General features: G+C 42.3%; 2 pseudogenes; one reads left to right on the top strand and one right to left on the bottom strand.

Annotated features, from left to right (window-relative positions):
- Positions 1 to 325: 325 nt before the first annotated feature.
- LOC128577233 (Krueppel-like factor 4) overlaps positions 326 to 22,398 on the bottom strand; it is a 793,492-nt pseudogene continuing 771,419 nt past the window's right edge.
- Positions 1,464 to 22,398, top strand: part of LOC128577232 (Krueppel-like factor 4) — an 873,632-nt pseudogene continuing 852,697 nt past the window's right edge.

Here is a 22,398-nt window from a genome sequence, read left to right as displayed (position 1 = left end):
AACTCACGGATCTAATTGATACCCTGATAACCACAACTTCCACTCACCCCCTGGGCGTTTTTGTTAAGTCCAGGAATATTCAAGTTGGATTTAGAATTGGAATGATAGAAGATCCAGTCACAGAACCTATTGGTTCTTTGATTTTTGACTTTTGGGTTCCTCCTGTTTCCTGATCATTCATTCACAAGTTGGCTCAGTTGGAAACTTGACCATGATTGTTGCGCTTTCCAGCTGGGCTCTTCCCCTCTTCCTGGGGAAGACAATGTGAAAGGTATAAAATACTAATTCTCTTCTGGCAGTGCGGGTCATGTCCACTGTTGGAGCCTTAAAAGTGCCTCTTGACGTGTCAGGCGAGGTGGTCTGACCTAGAAAATGCACAGTGGCACTTCTGGCACTGGAACCGGCCGTGCCCGGTGTGTTTGCGGTGGTGCCTCGTCAATTCATCCGACCCGGCGAATTTCCACCCACAGCCATCCCAGTCACAGTGGTAGGGTTTCTCACCTGTGTGGGTTCGCAGGTGCGCCTTGAGATGAGAACTCTTTGTACAGGTTTTGCGGCAGCCCGCGTAATCACAGGTGTGGTGGCGGTGCTTTCTGGGGCCATGATCTTCTTCCCCTCTTTGGCTCGGGCTCCTCCGGAATGCAGGAACCCGGTGGGTGGCAGGAGTTCTTGGTAATGGAGAGGGGGGACTTGTGGCTGCATCTGGTCTGGCAGGAAGGGTGGGCAGTTGGGACCTGGGTGGGGGTGGAAGCCCGGGGGCAGCAGCAGGGCAGGGTGACAGTCCCTGCTGCTCAGTAGTTCCTCTGGACCCAGGGTCGGGGTAGTCCTGCTGGGAAGCGGCCGCCCCAAGGGGAAGTCGTGTGCAGTTGGCCGGTGGCCATTGCGAGCGGGGCTGCGGGGGCGTGGGAAGCTGAGGCGGTGGCGGGCGGGGGCAGTACCAAGAGCGACCGAGTGGCCCTCCCCGCCCCTCCGGTCCCCACCCACCTACCCACCCCGGACCCGCGCCCATGGCGGCTTGGGATCCAGCCAGCCCCCGGACTCCGCGCCTTGCGCCGCCGCCCATCCCGCAGCTCCGCGCCACCGTGGGCAGGCTCACCTGGCCGCGCCGCCCTCCCACCGCCCGGGCCACAGCCCCTGCGCCCACGGCAACATCCCAGGCGACCAAGACAGCGGCGGGGGACGCTGCTGAGTCGAAGAGCACAGACTGGACACGGGACCTACTGACTCGCCTCGCCCGCCGATTGTCTACTTGTAAGAGTTTACAGCTTTTTAAAGAACTTTGGTATATCAGCGAACCTTCTTAAAAAGCCGTCTTCAATTTATATTTAAGCCAAAGAAGAAGGATCTCGGGGCAGTTTGGGGGGTTGGGTTTTAGCTTCCTTTCTAAGTTTTTCGTGGTTGATTTTGGGGTTCAGGTACCCCCCTGCTAAGTGCTCCTGAGGTCTTTCTGTGCCCCCACATTAATGAGGCAGCCACCTGGAGAGTCTGACATGGCTGTCAGCGACGCGCTGCTCCGATCTTTCTCCACGTTTGTATCTGACCCAGCGGGAAGGGAGAAGCCACTGCGTCCAGCAGGTGCCCCAAATAACCGCTGGCGGGAGGAGATCTCCCACATGAAGCGACTCCCCGCGGTGCTTCCTGGCTGCCTCTATGACCTGGCGGTGGCGCCGGTGACCGCAGTCCTGGAGAAGGGAGGCGGAACAGGTGCGGATTGCGGTGGTAGCAACCCTGTGCTTCTACCCTGACGGAGACGGAAGCGTTCAAGGATAATGATCTCCTGGACCTGGACTTTATCCTTTCTAACTCGCTGTCTCATCCGGAGTCGATGTCCGCCACCAGGTCCTCATCAGAGTCAGCTTCATCCTTTTCCTCTCCTTGGAGCAGTAGCCCTACTAGGGCGCCCTCCACCTGGAGCTTCAGCTATCCAATCCGAGCCGGGGCGACCCGGGAGTGGCGCCTGCCGGCACAGGTGGAGGCCTCCTCTATGGCTGAGATTCTGCGCCCCTTCCCACGGTCCCTTCAACCTGGCGGACATCAGGATGCTGAGCTCCTCTGGGCAGCTTAGAGGCCGAGCTCTCGAGGCCGGAATGGGACCCCTTGTACATTCCGCCGCAGCCGCCAGGTGGCGCGCTGATGGGCAAGTTTGTGTTGAAGTCTTTGATGAGCGCCCCTGGCAGCCAGTATGACAGTCCCTCTGTCATCAGTGTTAGGGAAGGCAGCCCTGACCGCAGCCACCCCGTGGTAGCCGCGCCCTACAGTGGTGGGCCGCTGCGTTGTGAGCCCTAAGATCAAGCAGGAGGCAGTCCCCTCCTGTACCGTTGGCTGGCCACTGGAGGCCCACTTGGGCTCTGGACTCCTCAGCAATGGCCATTGGCTAACTGGATAACATGAATTTTTAAATAAACATTTACATGTTAAGAATGCTTATAGCGTGCGGCGCCTGTGGCTCAAAGAAGTAGGGCGGCAGATCCATATACCAGAGTTGGCGGGTTCAAACCCAGCCCCGGCCAAAAATTGCCAAAAAAAAAAAAAATGATTATAGCAATACTTTTAAGGGAATGTCTATTATTTAAAAAATTATTCAAATACATTAAGTAGACATTTATATAAGTATATTGTAAAAAAGAAATTAATCAGACCTTAAAATTCAGAATGTAGAAGAGAAATAGCAATGAGTTTTAGATTTTTTTGGTCACGGGCCTTTTGAATACTTTGATGATTTCTAAACAGAAAACTAAATATGCACAAAAACTAGGTCATAAAATCAGGAGTTTGAAAATCTTCCTCTGTATACGAGGTATCCTAGAGCATCAGGTTCACTGTTTTCTCACAGCTCTGCACCAGAACTACTATGCTCTCATCTCCCCTTTAAAAAAGGACACTTTAGTGGAAAAAAAGGAGTGTCTAAAAAAAAAATGTGGATGAATTGATGTGGGAACATGTCCTAAATATTCCAAATACAAAAAATCTGTAAAATGGTGGTGCCTGTGGCTCAGTGAGTAGGGCGCCGGCCCCATATGCCAAGGGTGGTGGGTTCAAAACCAGCTCCGGCCAAACTGCAACAAAAATATAGCCGGGCGTTGTGGCGGGCACCTGTAGTCCTAGCTGCTCGGGAGGCTGAGGCAAGAGAATCGCTTAAGCCCAAGAGTTAGAGGTTGTGGTGAGCTGTGTGACGTCATGGCTCTCTACCCGAGGGCGGTACAGTGAGACTCTGTCTCTACAAAAAATAAAGTCTGTAAAATAATACTAATATTAGATATATAAGTGCACAGAAAACAGATGGCAGGAGATAATCTACAGTATTAACTACTGGAATTGGGGTGGGGGTAGGTGGTAATATAAGAAGAGACTTGTTTTCTTTCCTTTCTTTTTCTTTTTTGAGACGAGTCTCACTCTGTTGCATGCTGTAGAATGCCACTGCATCATAGCTCACCTCTCTTGGGCTCAAGCGATCCTCCTGTCTTGACCTCCCGAGTGGCCGGGGCTACAGGAACCCACCACAACACCCAACTAGTTTTTTCCATTTTTTAGTAGAGACAGGGTTTTGCTTTTCTTTGCTCAGGCTGGTCTACAACTCCTGAACTCAAGCAATCCACCTGCCTCTGCCTCTCAGAATGCTGTGATTACAGGTGTGTGCCAATAGGCCCAGCCCAAGACTTGTATTTTTTAAGCCGTATTCTTCCATACTGTTCACACACACACTGAAAGTGCTGAAAAAGTCTATATACATTTTCATGGCCACGGGCCAACTCCCCCCAACTCCTAGATACTCCTTGTTTTCTGCAACTTACAACCACCTAATCTTCGATAAACCAAACAAGAATGCACACTGGGGGAAAGACTCCCTATTCAATAAATGGTGCTGAGAGAACTGGATATCCACATGTAAAAGACTGAAACTGGACCCGCTCCTTTCTCCATTCACAAAAATTGATTCAAGATTGATAAAGGACTTAAATTTAAGGCATGAGATGATAAAAATCCTCAAAGAAAGCACAGGAAAAAGACTGGAAGATATCGGCCTGGGGAAAGACTTTATGAAGAAGACTGCCATGGCAATTGCAACAATAACAAAAATAAACAAATGGGATTTAAATTAACTAAAAAGCTTCTGTACAGCTAAGGAGACAACAACAAAAGAAAATAGACAACCTACCCAATGGGAAAGGATATTTGTATATTTTGAATCAGAAAAACCTTAATAACTAGCATCTATAGAGAACTTAAAGTAATCCACATAAAAACCCCACCAATCACATACATCAGTGGGGAAGAGTGGTGAACAGAAAGTTCTTTAAGGAAGACAGACTAATGGCTAGCAAACATATGAAAAAATGCTCATTATCCCTAATTATTAGAGAAATTCAAATTAAAACCACCCTGAGATATCATCTAACCCCAGAGAGAATGGCCCATATTACAAAATCTCAAAACTGCAGATGCTGGTGGGGATGTGGAGAGAAAGGAACACTGCTGGTGGGACTGAAAACTAATGCAACCTTTTTGGAAGGAAGTATGGAGAAACCCCAAAGAACTCAACCTAAACCTACAGTTTTATCCTGCAATCCCATTACTGGGCATCTATCCAGAAGGAAAAAAGGACCTTTTATTATAAAGACACTTGTACTAGACTGTTTATCGTAGCTCAATTTACAATCGCTAAAATGTGGAAACAGCCTAAATGCCCCTCAACCCAGGAATGGATTGACAAGTTGTGATATATATATATATATATATATATATACCATGGAATACTTTTCAGCTAGTAGAAAAATAGAGATTTTGCAGCATTTGTATTAACCTGGGTGGAGGTGGAACACGTTATTCTTAGTGAAGCATCACAGGAATGGAGAAGCATGAATCCTATGTATTCAACTTTAATATGAGGACAATTAATGACAAGTAATGACACAGTGGGGGGTGGGGAAAGGGAAGAGCAGACAGAGAGAGAAGGACAGAGGGGGTGAGGGAAAGAAAAAGAAAAAAAGAAAAGAGAATAGCAACTAATTCTCACATAAATTGGATTTTATTTTCACCAAAGTGCATTATTTAAACAATAATTTTTAATTCAACTTGTTAATACTTTTTTAGGATATTGCATCCTCCTTTATAAGGGAAATATGTTTGTAATTTCCTTTATTTTCCAAAACAGGAAAATTTGAAGTTGCTCTTTCCACACTATAACTGGTGGTAGTTAAACACATTAAGATAAATAAAATAAAGAAATTTTCTTTGTGTTCTTTACTCAAGGCAGATTAAATTCATTTTGTGACACTAAAAAAAGTTGCTGGTGTTTTGTAGGTGTGACAAAATCAAATGATGAAAATAAACTGACAGTTCACAACACTGAAAACAAACAACATCACTTCACAAAAGCACCAAAACAAAATCATCAATTTGTTAACTCAGTTCTATACCCAAGTAGCCTTCTTACTGATGAAGTTATGCTATTATATATTGTCATGTCTTAAGGCAAAAATAAAAAAAATTAAGAAAATTCTAAACAGAACTTCAATTGAAAAAGATCATTTGAATTAACACTAATTTTGTTGCACTACATCTAAGGAAGAAAGTACATGTAAAGCAATCTAAAAACAAAGATTAGATTTTGGAAAATCTTTTTCAAAGAACTTATGGATATAAACCTTGTTCATACAACATCCCCACACAGAAGGATTTATACAAGGAATCCACTAAGATATAAAGCTCCATGAGGGTGAGGGTCTGTGTCTATTTTGTTTCCTGCTGTAGCCCAGGGAAGTGCTCACCAACTATTAGGCAAGCAATGAGTATTTTTTTCCCTTTTCTTTTCTTCCTCTTCTTTTTTCCTTTTTTTTTTTGAGAGAGTCTAACTATGTCACCGTTGGTGGAGTGCCATGGCATCACAACTCACAGCAACCTCTAGCTCTTGGGCTTAGGCTATTCTCTTGCCTCAGCCTCCCTAGTAGGTAGCAACAGGTGCCCACCACAATGCCCAGCTGCCTTTTTTTTTTTTTGCAGTTTGGCTGGGGCCACCCGCCTATACCCAGGAATTGGAAGTTGCTGTGAGCTGTGATGTCACAGCACTCTACCAAAAGGCGACAAAGTGAAAGTCTGTCTAAAAAAAAAAAATGTTAAATTATGTTAAGTGCTTTTTCTGCATCTATACAAAGAATCATATCCTCATTGTTTTCACTTCTAGTTACATGGTGTATTATGTTTATGGATTTATGTATGTTAAACCCCAACCTTGTATCCCTTGGATGAAGTCTACTTGATCGTGATGTATAATTTTTTTAATGAGTACCTGCAATCTATTAGCTAAGATTTTGTTGAATATTTTTGCATTGATATTCCTTAGTGAAATTGGTGTGTAGTTCTCCTTTTTAGTTAGGTCTTTTCCTGGTATTGGAATCAAGGTGATGTTTGCTTCACAGAACGTGTTGGGAAAAGTTCCATCCTTCTCAATGTTGTGGAATAGGTTCTTCGGCATAGGTACAAGCTCATCTTTAAAGGTGTAATAGGTTTCTGAAGTGAAGCCATCTGATCTTGGCTTTTTGGTGTTTGAAGTCTTTTTGTTTATGCTTTCTTCAATCTCAGAGCTTGATATTTGTCTGTTCGAGAGATATATTTCTTCCTGGTTAAGTCTCTGGAGAGGGTGTGATTCCAGGTATTGATCCATTCCCTCCACATTGTCAAATTTCTGCACATAGAGTTTCTGGTGGTGGTCAGAAGTAATCTCTTGTATCTCTGTGATATCAGTTGTTATTTCCCACTTTTCATTTCTGCCTGAGCTTATTAAAGATTTTACTTTTCTATTTCTGGTCAACGGTTTATCAATCTTATTTATCTTTTTCAAGAACCAGGTATTGTTTTATTAATTTCTGAACCATTCTTTTATTTTCAATTTCATTTATTTCTGTTTGAATTTTGGTTGTTTCTTTTCTTCTGCTAGGTTTGGGATTGGCTTGTTCTTCCTTTGCCATTCATTTAATGTAATTCATTATTGATGTGTTCTCTTTCTGTTTTTCAGATGGAGGCATCTAATGTGATAAATTCCTCTCTTTGGACTGCTTTTTCAGTGTCCCACAGTTTTCGGTAGCTTGTGTCCTCATTCTTGTTATGCTCAAGGAAGTTCATGATTTCATTTCTTATCTCTTCCTGGACCCAACTGTCATTAAGGATGAGGTTGTTTAGTTTCCATGGCTTTGTGTGAGGATGCCAATTTTTGTTGGAGTTGAGTTCCACCTTTATTGCCTTGTGGTCTGAGAAGACACAAGGTATAATTTCAACTGTTTTGATTTCGTTGAGGTTTGATTTGTGTCCTAGGATATGATCTATTTTGGAGAATGTTCCATAGGCTGACCAGAAGAATATATATTGTTTCTCTCTGGGATGCAGCAGTCTATATATGTCTATTAAGCACAGTTGCTCTAGGTTCACGTTTACATCCCTTGCATCTTTGTTTAATTTCTCTTTAGAGGATTTGTGCAGCTTGGTAAGAGGAGTGTTAAAGTTCCCTGCTATTATGGTGTTATAGGATATCATATTGCTCAGACAAATTAAGGTCTGTTTGAAAAATCTGGGAGCATTGCACTTTGGTGCACAAATGCTTAGAATTGAAATGTCTTCTTGAGGAGGAGGAGCAAGATGGCAGCCGAGTAACAGCTTCCTTGCAACTGGGCACAGTTAGTGTAGGTAGACAAGACTCTTGGCATCTCTGGCTAGTGGGATCTGCCCATAAACATCCCTTTGAGGATGCAGGGAGTCAGCAAGAGACTTCTGGAACCCAGGAGAAGGACCAAAGCAGTGGAAAACTGGCAAGTGGTTGTGTGTGTTTGTTCAGTCTAATCCCGCCGGCACCTGTAAGTATAGCAGCAGTGATATTGCAAACTGGAAAGGCCTTACCTATGAACTGCTTTGGTTTCTTTGGACTTGGCACTCAGTTGAACTACTTTGGGAGAAGTTGGGCAAGTGTGTGCAGGACTTTGAGCATTTCTAGGGCCACAGACTGAGCCACTGTGGCAGATGGGGATCTAATAGTGTTCAGCTGTGGGCCGTGTGGAGCCATTGTGGGAGAAGTGCCTTGGCAAGTTTCGCCCTCATGGTCACAGAGGAAGGAATCAGCCAGGAGCTAGTAATCGAGTGAATGAGTAGCCTAATGCTGGGGACTGAGACTCCTTGCAGCCTTTTGCCCTCAGGGGCATTAGTGAGACTGGTTTTTGGCACATTGGTTAAGTGCATATCCAATTCCGGAGTGATCCTAGCAACAAGCACTTTCCTAGGAAAGCTTCTACTTAGCCATGTTTAGCAGTTTAAAGTGCCTTTTACGTCAACTGATGAGAGATTTAGGTTCTCTAGCCTGCAGAGTTTGAGAAATCATCAGAGGCCTCCAGTCTCCATCTCGTACAGCATATCACATTGTGCTTAAGATCTCATACCCCAGAAGACCACCTGTTGCCCAGAAAATATTCAACAAGAGATATATACTACTTTGTTGTTGTTGTTGTTGTTATTGTTTTAATTTCAACATTTTCCCTATAGATTTTTCATCTCTTTGTCTAATTTTCTTTCTTTATTTTTCCAGTTTAAATATAATTTCCCATTGTTGCCTTTTTCAACAATTAGACCTTCATTTTTGGTAGTGTTTCTACCCCTAATATTTGTCTTTTTTTCCCCAATCTTAACACTTAAGTTTTTCTGTTTGCTTATTTTGGTTTGAAAGAAAGTGTTTTTGTCTTTCCTCTCTACTTGGTGAACGTGGGATACTGTGTCCGAGTAGTCTAGCAAAGACCTGCTGACCTCAAGGAAAGCACCCAAGCCAGAACCCCCGCAAGTTAGGGGGCTTTAATTTGGGTCAAAGTAGCCTACTGTACACCTATATTGCTCTCTCTCCCTCTTTCTGTGCCCCTCTTCTTTTTGTCAATATTCCCTTTTACCCAGCCCCATTCCTTTCTCTTTTTTCCTTTTTTTCTTTCATTTTTCCCTTCTTGCTCTTCAACCTTCTTATCTTTCTGGTCCTGTACCAAAAGGAAGTATTGAAACCCTGGTCCATAGGCATGACAACTTAAATAGCAAGAGGATGTGAAACGGGAATTAGGGTAAGGAAACAGATGAAGGAAATCACTCATGAGAAGGAATCAGCAGAAAAATCCTGGCAACATGAAAATCCAGTCCAGAGCAACCCTCCCAAGGGACTGTGAGGTAGCTACTTCAGAGGATGCCACATATAAAGAAAAGTTAGAAATGACAGAAAGGGAATTTAGAATACAGATGATTAAAGCAATGAAGGAAATGATGTAAACAATGAAGGTAACTGCTGATAAAGTGGAAAATAACCAAAAGGAAATCCAAAAACAGAATCACATAAGAGATGAATGATATGAAGAATACAGAAAGGCTATAGCAGAGCTGAAGGAACTGAAACAGTCAATTAGGGAACTTAAAGATGCAATAGAAAGTATCAACAACGGATTAGACAATGCAGAAGAAGGAATCTCAGAGGTAGGGGACAAAGCTCTTGAGATAACTCAGATAGTTAAAGAAGCAGAAAATAAGAGAGAGAAAGCAGAACATTCACTGAAAGAATTATTGGACTTTATGAAGCGTTCAAACATACGAGTCATAGGTATCCCAGAAAGGGAGGAAGAATGCCCCAGAGGAATGGAAGCAAGGAATAGTATAAATGAAAATTTATACTATTTAAAATTTATACTATTAAAATACAAGAGAATAGTATAAATGAAAATTTCATAGATATTACCAAATATTCTGACACACACCTTTCAAAGGGATATTGGACCCCAGGTCACCTCAACTCTAACCGAGCTTCTACAAGTCACATTGTGATGAACCTGTCCAAAGTCAAGACAAAAGAAAAGATTCTGCAAGCTGCCAGGACTAAGCACCAGTTGACCTACATGGGCAAATCCATCAGGGTGACTGCATACTTCTCTAATGAAACTTTCCAAGCAAGAAGACAAAGGTCATCTACCTTTAATCTACTTGAACAGAATAATTTCCAGCCAAGAATTCTATATCCTGCTATGTTAAGCTTTAAAATTGATGGAGAAATCAAATAATTCTCTGATATACAAACATGGAGGAAATTCACCACAAAAAGACCAGCTGTACAGGAAATACTTCAACCTGTTCTACACACTAACCATCACAATGAATCAACAGCAAAGTAAGAACTCAGCAATTGGAGGACAGAACCTAACTTCCACACTGATGCAAAAGGTAAAACTAAGCAATGGATTCTCACAAAATAAGATAAATAGAACACTACCATACTGATCAATTACCTCAATAAATGTTAATGGTTTGAATTATTCACTGAAGTGGCATAGATTGGCTAACTGGATTAAAAAACACAAGCCATTCATTCGCTGTCTGCAGGAAACACACCTAGCTTCAAAAGACAAATTAAAACTCCGAGCTAAGGATTGGAAGACAATTTTTCAAGCAAATGGAATTCAGAAGAAAAGAGGAGTTGCAATCTTATTTTCAGATACATGTGGATTTAAAGCAACTAAAGTCAAAAAAGACAAAGTTGGTCACTTTATATTGGTCAAGGGAAAAATACAACAAGTCGATGTTTCAATTCTAAATATTTATGCACCCAATTTAATTGCCCCCAGATTCTTGAAACAGACCTTACTCAGTCTGAGCAATATGATATCCGACAATACCATACTAACAGGGGTCTTTAACACTCCTCTTATAGAGCTGGACAGATCCTCTAAACAGAAATCAAACAAAGATATAAGAAATTTAAATGAAACCCTAGAACAACTGTGCTTGATAGACACATATAGAACACTCCACCCCAAAAATAAAGAATACACATTCTTCTCATCCCCCCATGGAACATTCTCCAAAACTGATCATATCCTTGGACAGAAAACAAATATCAACAGAATCAAAGAATTGAAATTTTACCTTGTATCGTCTCAGACCACCAGGCATTAAAGGTGGAACTAAACTCCGAAAAAAATATTCAACCTCACACGAAGGCATGAAAATTAAACAACCTTCTGTTGAGTGATAATTGGGTTAAGTAAGAAATAAAACAGGAAATCACTAACTTCTTTGAGCATAAAACAATGACGACACAAGGTACCAAAACCTGTCGGATACTGCAAAAGCAGTTTTGAGAGGAAAATTTATCATTTTAGATGCCTACATTTGAGAAACAGAAAGAGCGCATCAATAAACTCACAAGCCATCTTATGGAATTGGAAAAAGAAGAACAATCTAAGCCTAAACCCAGTAGAAGAACAGACATCTCCAAAATTAAATCAGAGATGAATGAAATTGAAAACAAAAGAATCATTCAGAAAATTAATGAAACGAGGAGTTGGTTTTTTGAAAAAAATAAATAAAATAGATAAACCTTTGGCCAGACAAACTAGAAATTGAAAAGTAAAGTCTCTAGTAACCTCAGTCAGAAATGATAAAGGGGAAATAACAATTGATGCCACATGTATACAAAAGATTATCTCTGAAAACTACTCTATGCCCAGAAATTTGACAATGTGAAGGAAATGGATCAATATTTGGAATCACACCCTCTCCCTAGATTTTGCAAGGAAGAAATAGAGCTTCTGAACAGACCAATTTTATGCACTGAGATTAAAGAAACAATAAAAAAAGCTTCCAACAAAAAAAATGCCCTGGTCTGAAAGGCTTCACAGCAGAATTCTATCAAACCTTCAAGGAAGAGCTTATTCCCATACTGAAAAAATCATTCCAAAAAATTTAGGAGCAAGAAATCTTCCCCAACACATTCTGAGAAGCAAACATCACCCTGATACCAAAACCAGGAAAAGACCCAAATAAAAAGGAGAATTTCAGACCAATTTCACACATGAATATAGATGCAAAAGTTCTCAACAAAATCCTAGCCAATAGATAACAGTTTATCATCAAAAAAGTCATATATCATGATCTAGTAGGTTTCATCCCAGGTATGCAAGGCTGAGTTAACATACACAAGTCCATAAACATTATCCACTATATTAGGAGAAGTAAATATAAAGACCATATAATCCTCTCAATAGATGCAGAAAAAGCATGTGATAAAATCCAGCATCCTTTTCTAATTAGAACACTGAAGAGTATAGGCATAGGTGGCACATTTCTGAAACTGATTGCAACTATCTATGACAAACCCACAGCTAATGTTTTATTGAATAGAGTAAAACTAAAAGCTTTTCCTCTTAGAACTGGAACCAGACAAGGTTGTCCTCTGTCACCATTACTTTTTAACATAGTGCTGGAAGTTCTAGGCAATACAATTAGGCAAGACAAGGAAATAAATGCAATCTAAATTGGAGGAGTGGTGGTCAAATTCTCCCTCTTTGTGGATGACATGATCTGATACTTAGAGAACCCCAAAGACTCAACCACAAGACTCCTGGAAGTCATCAAAAAATACAGTAATATCTCAAGATATAAAATCAATGTCCGCAAATCAGTTGGCTTTGTATACACCAATAACAGTCAAGATGAGAGGTTAATTAAGGAAATAATTCCTTGCACCATAGCTTCAATGACAATGAAATACCTAGGGATATATCTAACAAAGGAGGTGAAGGACCTCTAAAAAGAAAATGATGAAATCCTGAAAAAGGAAATAGCAGAGGATATTAACAAATGGAAGAAGATACCATGCTCATGGCTGGGAAGAATCAACATTGTTAAAATATCTATACTCCCCAAAGCAACCTACCAATTCAATGACATATCTATTAAAATACCAGCATCGCACTTTCAAGATTGGGAAAAAATGATTCTGTGTTTTTTTTTTTAATGGAACCAGAAAAAAACCCGTATAGCTAAGGCAGTTCTTGGTAGTAAAAATAAATCTGGGGGCATCACCATACCAGATTTCAGGCTGTACAGCAAAGCCATAATGGTCAACACAGCAGCATGGTATTGGCACAAAAAAATAGAGACATAGAACATTTGGTATCAAATAGAACACCAGGAAATGAAACTAACATCTTATAACCACCTAATCTTCGATAAACTAAACAAGAACATACACTGGGGTAAAGACTCCCTATTCAATAAATAGTGTTGCGAGAGTTGGATATCCACATCTAAAAGACTGAAACTGGACCCACACCTTTCTCCACTCACAAAAATTGACTCAAGATGGATAAAGGACTCAAATTTAAGGCATGAAACAATAAAAATCCTCAAAGAAAGCATAGGAAAAACACTGGAAGATATTGGCCTGGGTAAAGACTTTATTTAGAAGACTGCCATGGCAATTGCAACAACAACAAAAATAAACAAATGATATTTAATTAAACTGAAAAGCTTCTGTACAGCTAATGAGACAACAACCAAAGAGATAGACAACCTACACAATGGGAAAGGATATTTGCATATTTTGAATCCGACAAAAGCTTGATAACTAGGATCTATAGAGAACTAAAATTGTTCTATATGAAAAAATCCAACAGTCCCATATATCACTGGGCAAGAGACTTGACTAGAATCTTCTCTAAAGGAAACAAACGAATGGCTAACAAACATATGAAAAGATGCTCATCATCCCTATTTATTACTGAATTGCCAATCAAAACCCCTCTGAGATACCATCTAACCCCAGTGCAAATGGCCCACATCACAAATCTCAAAACTGCCAATGCGGGCATGGATGTGGAGCGAAGGGAACACTTTTACACTGATGGTGGGACTGCAAACTAATACAACCTTTTTTGGAAGGAAGTATGGAGAAACTTCAAAGAACTCATCTAGACCTCCCATTTGATCCTGCAATCCCATTACTGGATATCTACCCAGAAGGGAAAAAGTCCTTTCATCATAATGACACTCGCACTAGACTGTTTATTGCAGCTCAATTTACAATTGCCAAAAATGTGGAAACAGCCTAAATGCCCACCAACCCAGGAATGGATTAATAAGTTGTGGTATATGTGTACCATGGAATACTATTCAGCCATTAAAAAAAGTGGAGACTTTACATCCTTTGTATTAACCTGGATGAAATTGGAACACATTATTCTTAGTAAAGCATCACAAGAATGGAGAAGCATGATTCCTATGTACTCAATTTTGATATGAAGACAATTAAAGACATGGTGGGGGTGGCGGATGGGGAGAGTAGAGAGAGAAAGAAGGAGGGAGGGGTGGGGAAAGGAAGAGCAGAGAGAGGGAAGGAGGAAGGGGGTGTGGCCTTGGTGTGTGCGAAACTTTTGGCGGCAAGACACAATTATAAGAGGGACTTTACCCAACAAATGCAATCAGTGCAACCTGGTTCCTTGTACTCTCAATGAATCTCCAACAATAAAAATAAAAAGAAAAGAAAAGAAATATTTTGTTTTTCATTGTTCCCTTGTATAATATGAAGTGTCCATCTTTGTATTTTTTTTTCACTTTAGTTGCTTTAAATCCACTTGCGTCTGAAAATAAAATTGCAACCCCTCCTTTCTTCTGATTTCCACTTGCGTAAACAATTGTTTTCCATCCCTTAATCCTGAGTTTTACTTTGTCCTTCCAGGCTAGGTGTGTGTCCTGCAGGGAGCATATGGATGGCTCCTGCATTTTTATGCATCAGCTAGCCCAGACCTCTTCAGTGGGGAATTTAAGCTATTAAAATTTATTGAGATAATTGATAAGTGTGGTGGAGTTCTTTTCATCTTATTTTGTGAAAGCACATTTCTTAGATTTATCTTTTGCATCATCGTGAAGCTAGGTTTTGTCCTTTAGTTTCTGGGTGTTCAGGTTTGCTGGAGGACCATTGTGATGGTCAGTGTGTAGAATAGGTGTAAGAATTTCCTGTAGAGCTGTTCTTGTTGTGGCAAACTTCCTCAATGTTTGCATATTAGTAGATGATTTGATTTCCCATCAATTTTGAAGTTCAGATTAGCAGGATATAGAATTCTGGGTTGAATATTGTTTTGTTTAAGTAGGTTAAAGGTAGATGACCATTCTGTCCTGACTTGAGAAGTTTCATTGAAGAAGTAATATGCTTCGTTTTTGAAAATCATTGCTCACAAATGTAGGTGTTGCCAAGAAGTGATGACATGAGTAAGGTGTGATTGTGAAGTGAGGGATATTTGTCTCTGGGCAGATATGACCTATACAAGTCCAGTAAGAGACATGATCCATTTTTTCTTTAAGCGGAATGTCAGAATGCAGTTCTATGCATTTCAATTGCAAATTGGCAGGTAACATGTTTATGTCCACTGCAAATGGAGTCACAAATGCACCAAAATATTGATTCTGCTCCTGGATATCTTATCCTGAAATAGGTTTTCAAATTCCTGTATCAAATCAAAAAGCAAGGCTGCATTATTTTTTTTTTTTTGCTGTTTCCAGGACTATTGTTCAGCTAACCCATTGGAATGCATAAAATTCTTTGCCTTCATTTGAGCTTCTAGTCATTTTTGGTTTCCTTTGGAAGTGTGCTGTGGTTTGAAACATTGAATTGATAAGTTGGTTTTCCCCTTGAAGATGCATGTTAAACTCATTTAAATGAGCCCTTCCATCCACTAAAAATGCTAAACGTGCAGGCCAGCTTTTGTCATCCAGTTCTGGCACTTTTGATAGCATAAATGACTTGATAATGTAGTCAGAAAGCATAAAAACTTTTCAGTAGTTGGCCTGGAATGGAGTCATCTTCTTTCTGAAAAGTAAATGTCGTCTCCATAGTCAGGATCAATAGTTGTCTGGCATTCCTAGAATTGGCCATGACTCAACTTCTTGGTCCTGATGAAATGCATGTTTTTGGTGAGGATTTGCATGACATTTTTCATTTTCAAGCTTTTGTGCATCAATTGTTTTGATGGACAGAGTCTGACAATCAAGTCTGCGGATTTTCCAGCAGAGGCATAGGTTGGCATCACTGTACAAGCAACCTGGCAAAGTTTCATAACCTTGGTATGTCAGTGTCTCATACTTGTGTTCATTTTCACATTTTGTGTGGCATAGTCATGTTGAACGGCATTCATTATCATTGCTATAGCTTTCATGTGCTGTCACGAGAAAGACAGAGCTTGAATCAGAGCACTGAGAAAATATTCGTGAATTTCTTGTTAAACTTGCTAAAAGTGGAAGTGAACTCAGAAACATATTAGTCCAAGTGTGAGGGTAATGCCATGAAGAAAACGACAGTGCACATATGGAATATACACTTTTCTGAGCAGAGGGAAAGCGTCACCATGGAAAGAGGCCAGAATGTCCCATCAGGAGCAGAACTGACACAAATATTGTAAAACTTTGTGGAATTTTGTGTCAAAATTGTCAGCTAACTATGAAAAGCATAGTAGACCAAGTAAAGAAGACTAGAGAAACAGGAAAACCTGACCTGAAAATCTTGGCAGGAAAACGTGTTCCTCTTGCATCATGGCAATGTACCTGCACAGCGCACTGTCTTTAAGGGAGTTTTTAGCCTACTGTAAACAAATAACTATATTGGAACACCCTCTCTAAGCACCTGTTCTGGCCCCAAATGACTTTCTTCTTTACTAGAAGATAAAGGACATACTGAAGGGAAAACATTTTGATGACATTCAGGACATCAAGGGTAATCCAAAGAGATCTCTGAAGGTCATTCAGAAAAAGAGTGTGAAATTGCTTTGAAGGGTGGGCTAGGCGCTGGCATTGATGCATAGCTTCCTGGGGGAGTACTTGAAAGGTGGCCATAGTGATGCTATTCAGCAATCAGGTATATAGCACTTTTTCTAGGACAAATTTGTGAACTTAATTGTCAGTTCTCATATTATGCAATGATACCTCATCAAACATGAGTTTTGAGCAGCAATTGTATCGTCTTCTATTAACCTTATAAATCCCTCTCTTTTACACATATTTGGCAGGGTGCCATCAGTAACTATAGCAGATATGTTGACAATGGTCAAAGAAAATTCCTTACACATGCTTTTTACTGCTTCATATAAATCCTTAGACTTAGTTGCCTTTTTTTTTTTTTTTTGCACTTTTTGGCTGGTGCGGGGTTTGAAACCGCCACCCCTGCTATATGGGGCTGGCGCCCTACTCCTTTGAGTCACAGGCACCACCTGACTTAGTTGCCTTTTAATGTCACTAAAGAAGCCATTTCTTCAGTGACAGTATATTCGTCATCAAAACTTTGAATAGAAATGGCAAGTTGAGCTGTATTTGTACCATCAGTGCTGTCATCCATGTCTGTAGGATAAAATTAAGACTTAGGAGCTTTACTCTCTCAATTTCTTTTGATAGATTTTCTAGTTTTACAAGGTGCCTGGCTACAGTCTGTTGAGACAAAGCGATTTGAGAAATCTTCGTCTCGTCTTCTGTGTGGATTTCATCTGCCAAGTTTTCCCCATATTGCTTCATAGAGCCACCACCAGTAATGGTTTTGATATTTTGCTGTTAAATATGCTGCCATATAATAGCTTTTACAATGGAATCCCCCTGAGTTGCAACTTTAAGATATTTTTTGTTTGTTTGTTTTTGTAAAGTCACCTTCTTTTCTTTTAGCTATGCTGTGTTTTCTTTCAGATACAATCCGTCAGATGCACCAAATTTGGCAGCATTGTTTTTGCATATAATGCCTTTTCTAATGATAGTCTTAGAAAACTTGCATAAATCTCCTTGTATTTTAGCAAATTAGTCATCTGTTCTTTTCTTTCTTTTCTCTTCCTTCCTTCCTTCCTTCTTTCTTTTTTGTTTATTTTTGCAGGTTTTGGCCAGGGCCAGGCTTAAACCTGCCATCCCTGGTATATGGGGCCGGCGTCCAACTTACTCCTTGAGCCACAGGCGCCACCCAAATCTATCTACTTTTCACTGAACAATCTTTCATCCCTAAGTTTGCATTTTGGGGTTCTGTTTTCTTTTGAGATGTTGTAAAAGCCATGCTGGGATAATAAAAAGTAATGATAGATAAGGGACTATGTTTACTTTTATTATGAAAATTAGTTGACAGGAAAATAGAACACAAGGTTCGTGCCCTTCCACATGTCCCTGATTTTGAAACATAGTGTTTGACGTTCAAGGCACTGCTCGGATGGGAGGTACTTTAATATTCTGATAGAAAAACAGTTACCTGACTTCTAGATAACATTAAACACCTAATTTGGCAATGGTAGGTTTAAATATTATTGATAATGGCTGCCTGGATGGAGACCTGGGTAGCCAAGGTTCACGGCCCACCAGCAGGGGGAGGTTCCACAGGCAGAGGGTGGTTTCCCGTCAGGGTGTGGCCTGGAGAAGCCCCGCCTCCACACACACTCACACGCGCACACACGCACGCACACGCATGCACGTGGTACTGGCCAATCAGCGAGGCCCGCTGTTCCCTCCCAGACCAGGCCTCAGGGGAGCACCTCCGAGACGCCTAGAGGAGGTGGTCCGGGTGCGGGAAGGGGCGCTGTGGTGTTTGGTCAGGTGAGGGGCCCCTGCTTGTGGAGGCGGGGTGCCGGGCTGGCAGGGCAGGCGGGGCTCTGTTGCCCTGGGGACGTGGGTGTGGACTCAAGGAGGCCTGGGCCGAGGCTGACCTCTGAGGAGATGTCTGTGGCGTCGCGTGGGGCCTGGGTGAGGGCGAGGGCCCTGAGACTCGGCCTGGGGTGGGCCTGAGGGCCTCCAAGTCCCCTCAGGAAGTCTCCCGGTGTAGATTTGTTGGTGGATTACGGGGGTGGAACATTCCGGGACTATCCCTCCTACCCGGTCTACGCCGAAAGTGAACACTCAGGTGACCTCGGGTCCCCCTGACGTCCGCGACGGCGAGTGGGCAGTGGTCGCAGCTGAGAGTCCCGGACAGGTGAGGAGCGGACCATTTGCCATCCGGAAAGCTGGAAGGATACGGACTCATCACACAGACGTTTCCCCTGACTAACGGGCAGGCAGGGCGTCCCTGAGGACCAGAGGGCCTGGCGGGGGTGGGAAATGGGGACCACAGTAGGCTCTGGGGGGCATGGGCACCCTCTGCGGCCAGCACAGGGGATTGGCCCCGATGCAACAAGGAGCGGAGGGGCGCTGCCACCATGTTCCTGGTCCCCTCCTGATGGGACAGGAGGCAGGAGGGTGCCCCGCCCTGCTCTTCTTAACCCGGACAGTGTCCCCATCAGCCGCGGGCTCTCTCTCAACCCATCCCCATTTCTGTAGCGTGTCATTGTGCTCACAAGGGTCGAGTCGAAGTCGTCTCTAGCTCCCAAGACAGCCAGCCATGGCACCCACGACAAGGAGTTCCGTCAGGAAGGCCACCAAGGCCACGGTGGAGGCCCAGGCTTCAGCAGCCCATGAAGCCTCCTTGGGGCACAGAGGTAAAGGAACAGGGGGCGAGGGTCCCAGGAAGGCTGTGCCTGCCAAAGGGCTCGGTCTGTCCTCTCTCCTGTGTCTTGGCAGCTGGAGTGCTGAGCAGGCCCAGCCTGTCATTGCTCTGGATTTGGCCAGTGCAAAGGCTGAGGAGCCTTGGGTTTTCCATCAGAGGGTCAGACGGCCACTCGAGAGCTGAGTCCAAGGTCCCCCAGCCCAGCACTCTTGCAAGAGTGCAGTCCTGCTTCCTCTGGTCCCAAAGGCTGTGCGTGGCTTGCTGTGACTGAAAGGGGGCATGAAGTGGGGCTGTGTTGCAGAGTCAGGGCCCGGACTCATTTCCCGTGACCCACACCTAGTGCCTCCAGGCACAAGTCTGCTTTCCCTGTCTTGGTGGCAGACAGCCAAGGAATTCTGCCACTACCACCCTGCTCCAGCGTCCTTCTTTAAACATCTTGTCCTTTTGCTTTCAATACAGCAAACAATCAAGAAATTGATAACTGTGGCGGAAGCAGCCCCTTTTCAGATGCAGCTCAGCAGGATTTGTGGTAATGTGTTGAGAGTATTTTTTGCCCCCTGATAAAGTCATTGAGGAAAATCAGCTCTGACTCACGTGGCACAAGTTATGTGTAAAGCAGGTGGCATAAGCCCCATCTTCTGGTGCACACGTGACATTTCAGTGGCCCCTAATGTGTAAAACTTACTGCAATGTCTTCACAGGAACGAGATCCAGAACATGTTGGAGAAACACAGAGGTATGTTTGAGGAGATAGATGTAGGCAAAGAAATTTTTCATACCCTGTACGTTAGATAACAGGAACTGTCCACAGTGGGCTGCACTGCTGTTCCTTCCTGCCTGGTTCTCATGCACAGGATGTCCCGGCAGCACGGAGTGGGATTCAGCTGCCTGGATTTCTTTCCTTACCCCTTTTGATTGTTGGTGTGAAGAGGGCGGTGCTAACAGTGGTGCCATCCATTGTAAGGCCTGTGCTTTCATTTGATGCACTGTGGGAGTGCATCTGGGAGACATGCAGGAAGTGATCTCGCTTCCACCTTGTGCCACATAGCAGATCAATTATCCAGTTTTTATGTCTATGTTTAAAATTGCCATGTCAGTTGTTTTCTAGAAGCTCGGAAATTCTTTCCTTTGGTTGGTAGCAGTGCAGGTTGAGACCTCCCCAATAGCTGCTTGTGGTTATATTGACCTTAATAACCCTTGTAGTAGCGAACTAAACTGCTGGCGACAGAGTGATTTGCTGTCACAGTCAATGTTAAGTTTCACATATATCTTTCAGATATCACTTACCTTGACTGTGTGAAAGGCTATCCGCTTAACCGGGTCAGAGTCTACTTTTGACTCCTCGTCAGTGAGGACAATTTATAGGGTAGGAAAGGATTTGAGAACTTGTTCTGGTCATGACAATGTGTTTGGTTCCTGAGCTGTCTTACAATTTGATTATCGTAGATGGTAAAGTTTACTTACCGAGTACTTGTGAAATGATGCAGTTCATTCATGATTGCTGGAAAATAAGTATTGTCGGCAATCCCATAACAGAGTCAGTCCTAGGCCTAGCAAAGCATTCTCTGAAATATAAAAGATTGTTTGCATTTGTTATGCTGCAAATTTGAATTTTATAAACTGCAACTTTAGGATGGAAATGAAATGGCAAACACCTCCATGAAATGACATGGAGCGTGTTCTTTAGTAAACTTTCTTATTTCCTGGTATTTTAGCTGAATGTAATTGAAGGGCTTATTGGCTAAATTAATTTTTTATTCATTTCTCTCGAATCTGTTTTCACCTTTTGAATCCCTATAAATTGGAATAATTCTGTGTGTGTCATGTAGCACATTATGGCAGTCTCCGGTTTCAAGGCATCCTTGGGAGTGGGTGAAATTTTGTAAAACATGGCAAACCAGCCTTTTTGACTGCTGTCTAATGAGAAATGTAAAAGGACTCAATGACCATGTTTGCTCACATTTTAGAAAGTAGAAATTTTGTGTTGCTGTTTGCCCCTGTCAGTTTCCTCGGAACCTGAGCAAAGGGGAGGAGGTTGGCGGGACAAATAAAGCTTCTCACACTGAGCTATTGCTGGGGCAATAACTGATGAGGCTGGGAGAGGCAAGCACTCTGACCGGCGTAAGGGTGCGCTGGCAGAATGCCGCCTGGTCTGAAATCTCACCAGCCAGCCCTTTTCCTGTGTTTCAGCAAAAATGGACACGGTAGCATTAGCTGATCTGTTGTCATTATTTAGGAGTCCAGGAAAGCACGTCCTCACACGGGACAGGTGGTGGGTGTGGCCTTAGACCTAAGTGTAGAGGAGTGGACAAAGGGTCTGGGTTCAGATTAACTTTGAAAGGGGAACATATGTTGTAAACGGGAGAGATGCAACCTTTGAATGTATTCTGTTAACATATTCCATCCAGCGCAAAGGCTGATTTCTGATCTAATCTTTTAACTTGTTCCAAATCAGTGAAGTGTTTTATTCTTGTGGCTGAATTCAGCTTTCTACATAAGGAGTCAGCTTCTTGCCATTTGAAAGCCTCACAAAAGGTTTAGTGATTTTGTTTCCATTAGAATTGCTTCTAGTTTATCCCTACAATTTTGATCCTCTGGTATAATTTCTTCCTAAATAAAAACTGATGTGCAGTTTTGGCACATTGAATTAAAGGGCTAGTAACTGGAGGTTTTCACACACACACACACACGGAGGAGTCTTGCTTTTCAAAATGTCTATTGGTTCATGCTAATTGTCTTTCCAATTCTGTGATCCAGCCTTACACAGACTTACTTGAATATGTGTGAAGAAAATAGTTCCAAACACTCTATTTCAATGACTATCTATTTGCAATGCAGAGAACATGAAAAAAGTTTGGGATGCAAAGAGAAAAAAATTCAAAAGGACTGCGAAGCCTTACTTCAAAAACATTCAGCAAACAATTGATCATGTTTGGAAAACCCAACGAGAGCAAAGGTAAGGTCGTTGGAACTTGAGAGCCAAACCGTTTGTCTCCTGTCTTAATGTTTCTGAGGGAAGAAAACAGTGTTGTCTTTGGGGGGTGCCTGACTTGCACATACATTTGGCTTCAATTGTCTCTAAGGTATTCATTCCTTTAGTGCTCTGATCACACCTTGATTGGAATGAG

The sequence above is a fragment of the Nycticebus coucang genome, chromosome X (assembly GCF_027406575.1).
Source record: "Nycticebus coucang isolate mNycCou1 chromosome X, mNycCou1.pri, whole genome shotgun sequence".
NCBI classification, from domain to species: domain Eukaryota; kingdom Metazoa; phylum Chordata; class Mammalia; order Primates; family Lorisidae; genus Nycticebus; species Nycticebus coucang.
This window is presented reverse-complemented; position numbering and strand designations above follow the sequence as displayed.